General features: G+C 38.8%; 1 protein-coding gene across 1 annotated transcript in view; it reads right to left on the reverse strand.

The window, feature by feature from the left end:
* LOC149803139 (BAI1-associated protein 3-like) overlaps positions 1-14,600 on the reverse strand; it is a 349,073-nt gene that overhangs the window by 169,349 nt on the left and 165,124 nt on the right. The window lies entirely within an intron of this gene.

Consider the following 14,600-nt stretch of genomic DNA (forward strand, 5'->3'; position numbering starts at 1 on the left):
ATATTGTACTTTTGGAAATTGTACATGATCTAAGCACACTGCTAAATAAAATGATTGCTCCCTTGTCCTCAAAAAATCAGCATGAATTAGTCTAAAGTACACTATCCACAGCAGCTATTAAAATAGGATAAATGAATTTTGCCAGACTAGACAATATCAGCTTCTGAAAGTGCAATGAATAAATTACCAAATACATAAAATGTAAAAAAAAGTTATTGGCTATTTTTATAGAGTTTACTTCTGAAGTTCAGGAAGTGAAAATGACCAGGAGCTATCACTTTTTTGAAAGGTGCACATCTAGAGTAAGGCCAAGCTGTATACTCTCTAACCCATATTACACCCATCAATCATACACCAAAATAAAGGGAATTAAAGGTTCTTTGATTTATACCTAAAATATACAAGGTCTTTTTTTAAATAGCCAGTATAACCAGTGAGGAAAGCCAGGGGAAATTCTTTTTCTTTAAAATTCTAGCCTATGCAAAATACAAAACTGTAGAGTGCTACCAACAAGCCTTACACTAAATTTAATTTCAATCAGTTCAGTCATTTGGTGCCATTATGTGATGTTAAAGACGTTTTATACAAACCTGTTTCCTTGCTTGCATCAGTGACCTTGACTGTGGGATCCCCTAAATCAACAAGCATCAATGTGTGTGTCTGTGTGGAAACAAGTACACTTACTTGACATTGCTGTGACCTTGACATGTGGACCTCAAAATTTAAAGATGACTTTCTTACCTCTAATAGAAGTGTTCCACAGAGTTGGCTCAAGGAACAAACTTTAATGTATATAAACCATCTTTTATTTCTTTCTTCTGAGCAACGTTTTGACTCCACAATTCATATGTTTTTATCTTACCCTAAATTTGCAAGTATTGTACAAAGCATGTTTGTAAAATGCTGTCTAGAACTAAAGTTACTATAAACATTTTGTTTAGCGACCATGTCCTTGAACTTTTGATCCCCACAACCAACAGCTTTTCTTGCCCAAAGTACAAATGACCCAAAAATGACTGGTCAAGATCCATGATTTTGATGTGAAGTTACTGTTCAGAAATCAAACTGAACCAATGGGCAGATAAACTAACATTAAACACCCCACCTTGTAGTTTGAATATAATAAACCTTATAAGCAGATCAAGTACACAAGTACATCAACATAAGTACACCATGCCATATAAAATCATGGTCTCTGCTATTGACAGTTGGATGTAGGTTATACATAGAAACATGAAGTACAATACTCCCTCACTCTAAGGACCATCATTATAACACTATTCCTGTCATAAGGCAATGGATTCCATTTCACTATCCAGTAGCACAATCATCTGTATTATATATTTCATTATAAGGCCATCCCAGTATGAGGCTGTATACTCGGTGTTATAATAAGAGTGTTGTATATAGGTCATTCCACCTTAATTTAACTCCATGGATTCTCATGCTGAAAGCCATTTTAATAATGGCTGACAGATACTGTCTAGGCAGAACTTGAGAAAGGATTATGGTGCTCAAAAACTCTAACAATGATGGTTGCTATTATCAGAAGTCTGATAGGGAATTAACCTGTATTATTAAATCCATTGAAACCGAAATCAATTTTACTAATAAGCCACAAATAATTCCCACATAAATACTGCATTTGGTATATCTGTAATCATCAACCAAGCAAACACAATAAATTTCTAAGTGTTTCTTTCAAACAGAGAAGTAAAAATATTCAACTTTGATGCAAGGGATACAAGAAACAGCTTGGTATCATTTACTTGGTTCATACTGGTCTAAAATGCAAAATGTATTACATAAGACAAGTGTCTTGGGCTGAAAGACACCCGTTTTAGGATAATTCCAGCTACATGCATTTGGTACAAAAACTGGTGGTACATAATATGACAGAATCTTCAGTTTGACTAGATAGTACATTGACGACTTCAGTATGAATGTGAAATGAATTCTTGCTAGGACTTTACCATTTGGTCTGATGTGAAAAAGACAGTTTTGGTAAGAAAGTGATTCCAAAACAGTCTGTCACTAATTTTTATAAATTAATAACAACAGCTGTACTCCTGAGAAGAAAACAAAATCCACCTGATTACTTGGAAGCCACAATGTTGCTAGGGGAGCCTATCCAAACAAATTTCCTACCACATCTGCTCAATAATGGCTTTGCCATTTTGGAGAAGTTGAAAACAGGTTTTTATAAATGGTTACCTTGGAAACCACATTGTTTCCAGGGGAGTTTGCTGCGACAACATTTTAATAGAGTATTACCTATTAAGCATTCCTATTAAGTTAGATCCAAATTACCTCAGCCATTGAAGAGAGGATGAAAATATATGGGGGAGGGGCTAATTTTAATTATGCAATACTTACCTGTTGCTATTACTTGGCTATCTATTTTCATGCCGAAAATATACTGTCCATATGAATACATCCTCCCAGAGCAGAGAAAAAGTCAGTATGATCTTTTGCATACTACTCTGCTGCAGGCCACGGGCAGAAGGCAGATGTATCTACATGTCATCTTTTACAGCCAACAATTACACAAGATATCAGAGTGGGATGGGATGAGAGATTTGGCAATAACAACAGGTAAGTATTGCATAATTAAAATTAGTTTTCCCCTCCCAAAAAAAACACATTTTAATAGCACCAATTACTTATCCTGTCGCTGTTGCTTAGCTGAAATTGTAAGTAAGGAGGGAAGGCTGATGTCAAACTGATCAAAAACAGAAATTAAATGTGCTCACCATTGAGGGAGAGTTCCACTTCTACAGAATATCTGTGTTTCTCTGAGCAACACATAATGAGCAGAGGTAAAAGGTGTAAAATATATTATGGGAGTGCCAAAAGGCTGCTTTCATAATATCCTCCAGACAGGAAAGATTAAAGTAGGCCCATGAGGTAGCAATGGCTTGAACCTCAAGGGCTTTAAGTTTCAAAAAGGCGAGGTCTCGATTGGTGAGAGACTTGTATACTTGTTGGAATGTCTTGACAATCCACCAGGTGATACTGGCAGCTGAAATGTCCTTAAAGCCCTTAATTGGGAGAGACATTTCCTACCCTTTCCTTTTGCTTTGGAGACATTAAGATTGAAGTGAAGAGCATGCACAGGGAATAAAAGTCTGTCTATCTTGATCATCCCCTGTGCATATTTTAGTGACAGTGGGAATCTATGGGTAAGGGGGCTACTGAAGGTAACTGCTTTTTTGCAAGAAAACCAGGTTAGCAGAGTAGGGAAATGAAATCACAGTTCCTATTAAACCTAAGACAGCCAGAGTCAATGGACAAGGCATTAATTTCACTTCTTCGCCTTGCTGAGGCAAGGGTGAGAAGGAACATAGTTTTGAGTGTGAGATCCAAAAGGGAAGCTTCACTCAATGATTCAAAAGGTGTTTTGGTTAATGATCAAAGAACACAGGTAAGATTCCATCTAGGCACATGGGAACAAGAGACCAGTCTCTGAAGCTCAAAAACCTTTATAAGATCAGCAAGATGTGGATCGGAACTGATGTCTGTGCCATGCAAGAATTTAAGTGTGTTGGAGATGGCAGCTCGATAGCCTTTGATAGTGGATACTGAACATCTTTTGGTCTCAAAGAGGAACAAAAGGAAATCAGCAATGGAAGTTACAGAAGGACAGACAGGATCAACATGTTTCCTATAGCACCTATGACAGAAGATTCTCCACCTGGCATCATAAACTTTGGATGCAGAAGCTCTCCTGGCTTGAACAATGCAACTGTAATTCTGTTTGAAAACTTGTTCTGGCAGAGAGGTCATTTGACATGACTCATGATTGAAGGTGGAGAAGGTCTGGGCTGTTATGAACAAAGGATCCCTGGTGCTGTGACAGGAGATCCCTGCTGTGTGGTAGAGACCTGGGTCGATCTATCACGAGGTCTAAGAGATCACTGAATCATGGTGGTTGGGGCCACAATGGGGCAATGAGAATGATCTGAGCAGTCGAAGTTCTGACTCTTTGCAGAACTTGTGCTAGCAATTGGGAAGGTGGGAAGGCATAAGTGAATAGACAATCCCAATGGAAGTGGAATGCATCAACTGCCCATGCTTTCTGATCGGGGACAGGAGACACATACAAGGGAAGTTTGTTGCTGTGCTTGGTCACAAACAGGTCCACAAAGGTCTTCTCCAAAGGGAAAACAAAGATTGCTACTGAGTGGTGAAGAGACCATTCCATGAAGATGGCTCGGTCTGTTCTGGACAGGCTGTCTGCTAATACATTCATCTTGACCAGAATATGGCGAACTCAAATTGTGACATACTCTGAGGCTGCCCAGAGAAAATGGTTCTAGACATCCACACAAAGAGAAGGGGCATGTGTGACTCTTGGCGTTGTAGGTAGGCTACAACTGACACGTTGTCTGAGACCATGACACATTGGCCCCTTATTAGGTCGACGCACCCTTGCAATGCTAGAAATACTGCTTTCATTTCTAGGTTGTTGATGTGGAGAGACAATTTGGCCTGAGTCCAGGAACCGTGGAGAATTATGCCCTCCAGCTCTAAATGGGCTCCCCACCCTGAATCTGATGCATCTCCAAACAGACAGGAATGGGAATCAGTTACATGCATGGGACGCCCCATCAGGATTCTGACTCAATTCATCCACCAAAGCAAATGGTGATGAAAAACTGGTCCTAGATGGCTCGGGGTTGACACAGAATCTCTGTGAGGTTTCCACCTTGCCAGAAGGAGGAAATGTAAAGGATGGGTGCGGAAGAGATTCAGAATGACAGAACCCTAAACTGAAAATCTTCCTGGTCTACACAAATACAAAGATATCTGCGGTGTGGAGGAAAAATGGGGACATGTAAATAGGCATCCTGAAGGTCGATGGAGTCTGTCCAATTAGACAGAAAAAAGAGTGTTCCAGATTGAGGAGGTTGTCTCCATCTTGAAGGTTTCCTCTGACAGAAACCGGTTGAGCAGGGAGAGATCGATAATGATTCAAAATTTCCTGCTTTTCTTGGTGAAGAGGAAGATTGGGGAGTAGAAAGCGGGAGACTGTTCATTTAAAATCCCCTCAACTGCCCCTTTCTGCAAAAGGGTGTGCACCTCCTCCTTTAATTCCACTTGATTGTACTGGGGAATGAAAATGGGGGTCCTTGATAGTGGGGGTTGTTCCTGAAACTAGAGTCGATAACCCTCATTTACAATGGAGAAGACCCAACCATCGTATGTGAGCCTAGGCGAGCACTTACTGTAATGTTTGGGAAGGGGATGAATGGCAGGAGAGAGGGTAATTTGCTAGGGCTGCTCCCCTCACCCTTCCTGTCTATTAGGAAAGAAAGGTGGATTAGAAAGCTTCCTCTTGAATCCACGGTGACCTGGGCACCATGGACCTGATGAGGGAGAAGGTGCTCTAGCAAGAATTTGTGAATTGGACAAGGGTTGGGCCTGCTTGAAAAATTTGGCAGACGGTCCCTGAGAACATTTTGCCTGACCTTGTTTCCTGGTCGATTGCAATGGACCAGGAGTGGAGGTTAAAGGTCAATGTTGGTGATTGAGAAAGTCTTGAGAAGCCATTGTAGGAATGAGGCCCCCAAAGAGGGTCTCGGCTTCTAGAGGAACAGCCCTTAGAAGGTCTTTACTGTGGTTAAGCAAGACCTTTGAAAAGTCCAATGCAGCATTATGGTGGATATGCAAACATTACACCGATAATGCCATGGCAACAGATAGTCTATACCAGGATGTTTTATCCACAGCCTCCAGCACACGTTGCAATGCGGCTGGATTCAGGGAGGCTTCTCTCTGCATACTAAAGGACGCAGCTGAGAAAATGTCAGCATGCGAGGCTAATAGTTACAAGCAACCAGGTTTTCTGTTCCATGGCATTAATTGTTTTGATGGGAAGGCAGGCCCATGATCCCGAACTAACGACTTTGACAGCATCAGCACCCAAAGGAGGAGGTTTAATAGGTCACTTTGGGGAATGTACCCGATAGCTTGAAGAAGAGATATGGGTCTCAATGTAGAGGTAGGAACAGACCACCCTCTACGTTGTCAAGCAATATTTTGGATTTGAGAAAACCGCCCTGATATTTCCTCAACTGAAGATGAATGTGGGAGAAGTAAGAGGTCTGGTCAAGATAGTACCCCTGAGATCTTTTCCAAACTAGGAAGGATCTTTGTGGACTGTGTGCCTGATGGTTGGTGGCACAAGTTGGGGGGGAGTGTGTTTAACAAATGGTAGACTTCCTCTTCTTCTTCATCCACCTGAGATGAGGGAGTGGGCCTGAGAGAAGGTGTCATTGCTACAGCTTCATATTTAAAGACACTCTGAGTTGGAGAGTGGCATGGCATCACTATTTCCTTGGATGGAGGGGGCATAAGAGTACTAGGTGCTGCATGCAGTCCCTGGTTGATCAGGAGGTGCAGAGGGGAGACCAGAACATCTATCCACCCTCAATGATGTAACACCTGTAGCCTCCTGAAAGGAAACCACTTGGTAAGGTGATGGTGGGACACAAGCAGCAGCATCACTTTGATTGGTATGGCAAGGTCCAGTAGTCCATGGGGGCATATCAGACCCAGGTCCCTGAGGTGGAAGGCCCCACATACCATAAGGGTTCATAGGTATAACTGGGTAGAGGGGGACACCAAAACGGTCCCCATCCCTAGCCTCAATCCTGTGTATGGATTGTAAATCCTGCACAGGGTGGGAAGGTGGAGGGGGAGAGGGGGAAACTTGGTCCAGGCCCTTTTCCTGTATGTGACACTGATGAGTAATAGCTGGAGACGACATCATCTTCACTCTGTGCATCCTAGGTGTGATGTGTTGTCTCCCTTTTGGAAGGGGCCAATATGTTGCCAGAGGCACAATATGTATTGCAGTGCTCAACATCCCTAATGGGAGGGAGCAGCCCACTAAAGTGGTGATCAACCTCTCTAAAGAGAGGGTGCAACTTATGGCCACGGTACTCAACCTCCTTCATGGGAGGATGCAACCCAATGTCATGGTGCTCAACCACCATAGAGGGAGGACGCAACCCGCTATTGCACAGTGCTCTACCTCCTTAATGAGAGGGTGCAACCCATGGTTGCAGTACTCTACCTCCCCAACAGGAAGTAGTAACCCGCTACCTGAAGCATGAACGCTGTTAGGGATGTGAGAACTTTCCATCATCTTGCTACTGGCAGAAGTTGAACGGCTTCACAAACATTAAGACCATCCTTCTGGAGGGGCTTCCACAACCGCTGAAGATGTTTGTCCTAAATTGTGAGCTCTGGAAGAAAAACCAGAAAATTTGGATGAAGAAGACAGAAAGTTCTTCAGTCTTTGATAGGTATGCCTGGAATCTACTTGATTCCAGGTGCTGTAAGACTATAAATTGCAAAGTGTGCAACATTTTTTTTGAGTGCACCTGGAGCACTTGATACAATCTGTGTGTGTATCCCATGAAACCTTTTTGTGGCCACACTGCCCAACAGACTGATTTGCTGCCTTTTTTTTATATAGTAGTGTGGTCCCTTGTTGCAAAACTCAACTTACCACAAATAAACAAAAGATGGAAATTATCATTGAAATATTTCCTTACTTACGGAAAGAAACAAGATATTCCAGTTCTGATTATTTGTTTATTGAGGTAATATGCAAATACATGAATATCAACACGAGTGTTGTACAAAGTTATAACTTATTTTATCGAGTTGAAAATAAAAAATAGGAAATGATATCCTCAACATCTGAGTGGGGCCTGGTATTGTTCCTAGAATATAGGGACTTTACCCATACCATTCAGTAGATATTTAAAGTAAAGGCGTCTACCACCACAGGTAGAACACAAAGCTTCCAAATTCCAGCAAAGAACAAAGTTCTAAGGGGGAAAAACAAAAAGCTATAATACGTTTTTTAGAAATGAATGAACAGTAGCAATACTGAGAATTATAAACACTGTAGAGACGGAGCGACTGTTAGCTGCGGTATATTAGTTGTCCACGGGCATTAATTTCTCTGTCACAACAGCTTCAGATGTTTATACAGCATGGTGCTTGTGAAAAGAATGACATATAGGTACATCAAACTTCTGCGCATGGACTGCAGCAGAGTGGTGTGCAAAGGTCAAAGGGTCATACTGACTTTTTCTCCACTCTGGGAGGATGTGTTCACATGAAAATAGATAGTTAAGCAATAGCGACAGGACAAGTAATTGCTGCTGTTGAAATTGATTTCACAACTGGTTGCTCCTGGAATCCACATGCATCAGTGCTAGGGGAGCCATCCAAGAGATAACCTTGAAGAAACAAAAGATAGGTTTTCTATCTGGTTGCCAAGGAAGCCACATTGAACAAAATCTTGATAAAGTATATCCTAAATAACATCCTACAAACTTGGATAAAAACTGGCTCAGCTGTTCTGGAGAAGCTGAAAAAAGATTTACCACATGGTTGCAAAAGAAACCATACCAACATGTGGAAAACACCCTGTGACACAAATTTGGGTTGAGAATGTCCTCAGACACAATATAACCAAGTTTGATCAAAATTAATGATACATTCTACTGAAGAAATCAAAATAGTTTTTCCACCTTGTTACTTAGGAACACAGCATTGTGAGGGAAGATACCCATTATGCTGAAAAGTTGAGAACAGTTTTGCCATTTTGATTACTATGGAACTAACACACTGCCAGGGGTATCAACCAGAACAAAAGTTTGGTAGAAAATGTCCTGAGAAACATTCCTATCCAGTTTGACTTGAAATGGCCCAATGGTTTTTGAGAAGATGTTGAAAAACAGCCATGCTAACAGACAACAAATGAACATATTTTAAGTTGACATGACCTTATGGCCAGGTGAGCTAAAAATGTAAAACTAATGCATGAGACATGGCTCTCTTTGTGAACAAAAAATTGGTTGGCCTATCGTAACTACTACAACCATGATGTACATAAATTACTACAAAACTCAATGAATACAGCAATCAGGCTTAAGCTCATATTGATTCAGATTAAGGAGATGAGAATTTGAACATAAAGTTCCATTGAACATTAGCTGTGATAAGTGCCTGCAAACAATAATGTGATATACAGCTGGCCCTCACTGTTGAAGGGAGATATAAGAAGTTTACTTTGCAGATGTGCCAACCCTAAAAAGACCTTCTCAGTAATGTAGTTAATATCTTGCTGTTAGTGAAACTAATTTTCAAGAAGGTGTAAAGGCTTATCGTGTACTGCTATTGTCAACTTGGAAAATATGTTTGAATAGTTTCAAAGTGTGGTTTGATGCAGCACCGGCAGCATTATTCTCATCTAAAAGTATCCTTAGGCCTTAATAAGCTACAGTTTTAGAATCTGCCACTCCAAATCCAATGGGGATCAATTTGACATAATGTTTACGATATTATCAAGAAAGGTTTTCAGAGGCTGGGCAGAAACCCTCTCTTCCACTATGGGCAATACACAAATCATTGTGACATTATGTCCAATAAATGTAATTGCCATTACTGTATTTACCGCATATATTGGGACATAAAAAAATAATATATTTGTTTGTGTCCCAAAACTTTTGGTGACTTTTTTAAAACCTATATTGTGCATCCCATGACTTAGGAAATGAAATAAATTGTGTTCAGTTTGCACACACACCCAGCCACAACCAGCCACACCGCATGTTACAATAAAATAGATAAATAAAATGCTTATTTGATAATAAAATGAAAGAAATTAACATTGCACTGTTATCATTTATTCACTTTTTTGGTCGACATTAGCATTTTATTAAGGGAAAAATATATCCATGAACTCTGTATAAGTAGCGCATGCATCCAGTGTTATTGCTTTTGTCAGACAACTCAACACATTGGTCATTGACGTGAATATTGAGAAACGAATCATGTTCGCTTGTCCTCAAAGGTTTGAATGTTATGAGATTGACAACTTGATCCTGCAATATCACTTACTAATGAGACAGAGACCATGAGAATTATCAACCCCTTTGCTCAAAAGCACCTGCCATTCATATGTGACACATTGTAAAGTACAAAATAACCAAGAGTGTATTATATCCAGGGTAACAATATGACAATATCTCGCAAACTAAAATCATTTTTAGAAATACATTCACTGTGAGAACAAATGACAATCTTTTTTATTCATTGAGTTACAAAAATGTATTATTAAAGCAAATTAATGCCGTGTATACTATTTAAACTAGAAGAACTTGAAACCTGTTTGTGTCAATAATGACTACAGATGGCATATAAATGAAAGCCCATGTGTTGAATAAACACACCTTGTAACAGCCATAAGCTCATTGTTTGAACTTACCAGTAAGATATCAAATACAAAGATTAATTTATTACAAAGCAAGCCGACCCTGGAAGCACACATTGGATTCCTTTTGGTGTGGAGATATTTGTAAAACTATACATAGGTATACAAATTTGGTCGCCATGGGAAAGCCAGCTTTGATTTAATTCTACTGGCTTTCACTGGGATTTTGAAAATAAATAGAAACAATGGAACACTTTGAAATGATAACTTCTCACACACTTATACAAAAAGTGATTCCTCGCAGTCATTGTTATCGCATACATAGCATATATAAAGGGGAATAAAAATAAAACAAAATAAACCACATTATAGATCTTCGCTATTATGGGTAAGTTAACAGTGCGATACTCAAGTAGTGAAGAGGCCTTGCTTCATGCATGAAAAGAAAATGCGTTGCCTAAAGCTTCACCTCGTGCTTCAACCCAGTGTCTCCAAGAAGATTTGGAGGAGAAAATAAAATCATTCCACGAATTCATAAAGGCAAGAAGAGAAGAAGGCGATTTTGAAGACAAGATGATAATTAACTCCTATGTACTTTTATCTCATTCCTGGACGAACCGTTGAAAAGAAAGGTGTTAAAAGTGTAAGAATTTGTATGACTGGTGCAGATAAAAAGCATCTAGCCTTAGTACTTGCAGTTTCCGCTGCAGGAGATGTGTTTCCACCAATGATAATTTTTTGTGGTGTGCGGGAGCTGAAAGATATTCAGGCACCAAAAGGAGAAGGGTTGGGTTGACGAGGAGGTGATACTGCACTGGATTAAAGAAATATATCTCAAGTATACAGGAAAGGAATGATCTCTTTTCGTGATGGATTCATTCGGGGTGCATATTACAGATGCTGTAAAACAGGCTTTGAGAAGGGGTAGCACATTGCCTGCAATTATTCTGGGTGGATATACCTCCAAGCTACAGCCACTAGGCGTCAGTGTAAATAAACCAGACAAGTCGGACATGAGGAAAAGCTGGACAGTTTTATTCCTAGAGCAGCAGAGGGCCTTTCCAAGGAAAATGACAACACGTCTCATATTAACACATTAACCACTGAGCCAAACTGCTAGGCAGTCCCCTGCAGCATACTTGCAGAGATCACCTAGAGCAGTGTTAGCCTTTCCAGTGCCTGTATCCCTGAGACTAGCTGACAGCAACTGGCTTGCAGATTTTTATAGAGGGGGTTACTTGCAATAAAATTGTTATTATTTTATTTGTATTCATTTAATTAAGCTGAAATTTGGCATTGCAGTTCTCAATAAACTTACATACATCATGGTATAAATTTCATGCTACATGCAGAAATAAAACTAATGCATGATGGTGAAAACAAATGATGTACTTGCCAATTTGCTTCTCTTGCCCTGAATAATCCATAAAATCTATTATGAATTCACACAGAATTATTAACACCATCATCACATGAAATAATTATATTTTATGTACACAGAAATTCCACTTGTCATCTCTAAACTGAACATCCTGCGAATACTGTACACAAATAGGCATATTTTACTTGCTCTTTACCCTTTCTATCTTAGAACTCTCACTGAAAATTTTAAAACTAATAAAACACTTAACAAACCTTGAATTATGAACACTCAGTTAACAACATATATTTCCCAAACATTTATTTAACGAATATTCAAAAGAAAAAAAGCTTTTTCATTTACATCAGGGTCTAAATCCGTTGCTGGTCCTTTGTATAGCCTCTTGTCAATGTGTGTTTTATCATTTATGATCATCGATCAGCTCTACTTTCATTTTCTTCTTCTTCTTCAACATTCTCATCACACCGCTGTTATTTCCAGTAGCTATTTTGATGTCACTATCAATCTCATCTGATTAAAATCCAGAAAATTCTCCGTCAGAATCTGTCAAATAAAAGTCTGCTCCCAGTGTTTGATTCTCGTCAATTTGCATTATTTTCAGATGTATATATTTTCACTATTTCTACTGCCATCAAAGTCAAAAAATGTTCCCTCTGTTCAGCAATGTTCACTCTATGTAAGCTACAATTTTATTGGTTAAACTGCCTGTATAATTAGGAAATGGCTTCAAATCAAGCAATGGTTTGGGCCAATTTAACTCGTCGTGCGGGATACAGGCCTAGACAAATACTGCCTCTCAGACTCGGTGCTTGGGATACAAGCTATGTAAACTCAGCCACGTTAGCGAGGCACGCGGGAGATCAGGGAGGTAAAGTACGATGAGTATTCTCATTGCCAGGGGTTAATGTGTTAAGAGTGCAGATAAACAAACAGTTGTGGACTGGATTGTGAAAGCAGTCGAATCGCTTTGGGACAAGTCAGATCTGATCTGAAAATCATTTAAAGTTTGTGGTATTAACAATAACTTGAATGGATGTGAGGACAATATCATAAGAGATACTGAATGTGATGGCAGCGACAGTGAAGAGGACATATTTGATGGATATGAGCCTGAGGAGGATGAGTGGGCAATTAAGAATGTGGACTGATTGAAGGATTTAAATTAAATATATTAGCGGCATTCAAGTTTGTTCAGCAGTACATGGAATATGTCAGATATCACTGCTGTGTAAATAAAAGATGTTCGGTTTCTGAACTAGTATGTTTATCAATCACTCTGTACCATCACTATCTACCAGTATCTCTCTCTCTCTCTCTCTCCGAATATATTTTTATGTAATTACAGTGAATAGTTTATATTGTGCTCATCAATAGCTTTTGCCAAAATAAGTCATGTAACGAGCATGAATGTCAAATAAACCTTGGCATTTAATTACAAAAAACTTTGTTAAAGCATAAATTAGAACAGAAAAAGCTGAACTCATTCTCATATACACAAACGATTCATTCTTACCTGAGCTCTTGTTCTTAGCATATTTGCATCTAGGAAGAAAGTGTAAATAAACAACACTCACAGCATTTTCTTTTTTAAAGTTTTCTTTAATAAAATGTATGTTTGGGTGCATTTTCTGACATGTAATTTTCAAATGATTTAAAAGGTGTCCAACAACTTACGACTTGGAAAAAACAATGTGTCCCAGAACATACAGTGCACAAAAAAACACTTTTAAAATAAATTTATGGTGTCCCAACATATATGGTAAATACAGTATTTCAGCATTTCTTTTTCTAAACAGACCCAGTTACATGAATCTTCTTTTAATACTTTCTTTGCCAACTGTTTGGACTGCTTAACACATTACCCCTGGAGCTTTTTGTCATTTTTGCCTGAAAATCGAGTAGGAAACGCATTTTGAAAGCTATTTCTGAATATAGACTCAAAAACAGCAAATCGTCAGTCCTATTTCAACATTGATTTTCGTTAGCTATTTGACTTGCGCATGAGTTGAAGGGTAAAAATTGAACTTCTTTTTTTTTTTCTTTTTTTTGGCTAAATGGAGCCATTATTTTTTTATGGAGACCACTCTTTATTTCAAATGCCCATCTTATCCTACGTTTTGCAAAGGCTCATCTGTCTGTTTGCAGTTCATACCGGTTTGCCTTTGATCCGAGACCAAAAAGTCTAAAATCCAGAATCAAAATCAGACTCCGACCACGGACGAATTTTGTGTAAAAAAAAAAGGAGAAGTTTTTCTATCTGTATTTCATAGTGCAACTAGATATTCCAAATTATTTGGTATCATTGTAGAGCTACATCTGTCTACCTTTCTATAATACCACCCACTTTAGTGTATCATGCATGACCATGACGCTACAGAGCTTGGCAGTAAGCTACTACCTCCTACCCCGTAAAGTCGTCACTAGGGGTTAATGTGTTAAAGGACTGAATGTGCTGGACCACAAATTCTGGAGGATACTAGAATATAAAGGTGAAAGCTTGATCAAACAAACCTTTTTGCATGAACAGCATGGAAAGATTAAAGCTGCAAGGTATCCCCTGTAAAGTCAGTCTGGTTCCCTTACCGATTCCACCAATTTTAATATGAAAACCTGGACCAATACTGAATCCAGACATACCAATATTTTCTGATTGACGGCAATGATCACATTTTTATTTTAAAAAAATTCTTCTGTTCCACATACATGCAATTTAAGGATTGTTTTACTAAACCTAATTGTAAAATTGCTTGGTTAGGCAGGTTTAGATAGTATCAATATCACATGATATAATGGGATTCATGACCATACCTGTCTCATAAAAAGGATTGTTTCATAATTTAAGGCACCTTACAATGAGACAACAATATATATATATATATATATATATATATATATATATATATATATATATATATATATATATATATATATATATAAATAAGCCTTGTTTATCAATATTTGCTTTTTCTGGTGTATGTA

The sequence above is a fragment of the Sinohyriopsis cumingii genome, chromosome 3 (assembly GCF_028554795.1).
Source record: "Sinohyriopsis cumingii isolate HCF-2022 chromosome 3, ASM2855479v2, whole genome shotgun sequence".
Classification (NCBI taxonomy): domain Eukaryota; kingdom Metazoa; phylum Mollusca; class Bivalvia; order Unionida; family Unionidae; genus Sinohyriopsis; species Sinohyriopsis cumingii.